Raw genomic sequence first — 2,095 nt, 5'->3', positions numbered from 1 at the left:
CAAATGAATTACAATTTTACTGAAATATTCAACCCCATATACAATGTTATAATCAATACTTTCAAAACATAACATGCAGTTACCCCCCCCCCCCTCCTTTACTTTCACTTCCCAGATACCTTATCCCCCCTTCCTTCCCTTGAGTCAACTTTAACTTCACATCAACAAATCAGTCATTGTTCACTCATACAGTATGGACATTTTCTTTCGTATCACAAGGCACCTCTACTCTGTAGGTACATGTTATATATACTACAGCTTCAATTTAAATATTCAAGTAACATATTTCATACTATTCCTTTTTTATATATATTCAGATTAATTAACTTGCAACGTCGTGGGCCTCCAATACCATCTTTTATTTTTATTTTGTCCACGAGACATATAAAGTAAACATACGACTGATCAGATGTTATAAAACATCAATTTTAATCTTGTTTTATATAATAACCTTCAGTTTTATATATAAATGACCGTTGTATTTTTACACAAAAGAATTAACTATTTTTGTCATTGTATCTAATTTTACCACAGTTCAATAGTATCCGTTTGTTGATTTGTATTCACCTGATAATGGCTTTAACAGCCGAAACATGTAGTGAGGCATAGCTGTGTATTGACCTAGATACTCCTTATTTGTTGTGTTGTGACGGAAAATAAAGTTACATATTGTAACACAACAGGATGCATGAAATGAAGATTATAAGAGAAAACTTCACTCATTTTTATCACTTAATTTCCACTGAAAAGGAGTCAGGAAATGTACACACAGCATAAAACTTCTGGCACATTCTCTCCCTTTTAATAACCTCAAAGAAACAAAGTTCAAGTTTTAATAAAATAATAGTTGCAGAGCAAGTCAAATTACATTTTAATTAAATACATATTGATATAAATGTAGACCTATTAATTCAGGCTGAAACTTCATTTTATTATCACCAATAAGAGACTGTGGCGATCTTTGTGTCTGGGAACAGAAATGTTGATTGCTGAATATAAGACTGGAATATATGCATAACATAACAAAGTCAGAGAATTTAATTATCTAGAAAACTGTAAAACCTGCTGACAGATTGTACTGGAGACAAAATGTGTATACCATTTTTCTTTACAGCTTTTATTACAACTGATAAATATTTATCAAGTTATGCTTGAGATATTAACAGAAATGCACATAAAATATCCATTACCATTGTTCAATTTTAATCAAAACTGGAATGTGCCGATAGATTTTAGTAAACTTCCAAGCATGAAACTTAATGGAAATCAATTTATTCACTTCAAGTGTTTCATGCATATAGATAAATGAACAGAATGATTTTGCTAGAAGCGCCACAGAGGATGTGAACGAGAACAAAGAGACATTTTCCATAAATCAGTTTCCCAGTATAAAACAGATAAAACAAATTCTGAAAGATATGAGAGCTAACAGTCTCACACTTCAGATACCTGTAACCAGAATAAGATAAACCACACTCGTGAACCATACTTTGTAAAACCCTAAGTAGGGTACTTCCAGCAAATATACAAAATTATCCAGGATTACAAACCTCTAGGACTTGATCCTGTTAGTTTGGTACATAAATACCAATATTTAAGTAGTACCTGCTGTCTCTAGAATGTCAGTACCTTTCTACCAAAATATAAGGCACTACAACTCAAAAGACTGTCAATATGATACTCACTGCCATGAGAACCCCAAACCTCACACACAAAACTGTTATTGCCATCTAAGTGACATCACAGAATATAATGCATAATATCATAGAACTGTAAGGATATGTAGAGTGATGGGTGCTACTGATATCTCTTATGAGAAACACTCCTAATATATTGACATTAGACTCTTTAAGTTATGAATACATTACCAATTAATGTCTTGGTTCTTTAAGACATAACATACAAAACCATGTGCTAAACAAAATTTAATGACCTATTCGATGAAGAAGAGATCTTCAGAAGTTAATAGTTGCTTCGCTGGGCAATAAATTCACAGCGTTTTATGTTCACAAGTACAAAGAATAAACCAAATGCGAATGCTTATACGTTTACAACCATGATATGTACTGAATGAACCAAAAGTGAAAATAAGGAA

Source organism: Cryptotermes secundus, unplaced genomic scaffold (genome assembly GCF_002891405.2).
Source record: "Cryptotermes secundus unplaced genomic scaffold, Csec_1.0 scaffold846, whole genome shotgun sequence".
Taxonomy (NCBI): domain Eukaryota; kingdom Metazoa; phylum Arthropoda; class Insecta; order Blattodea; family Kalotermitidae; genus Cryptotermes; species Cryptotermes secundus.
Note: the sequence above shows the minus strand (reverse complement) of the source record.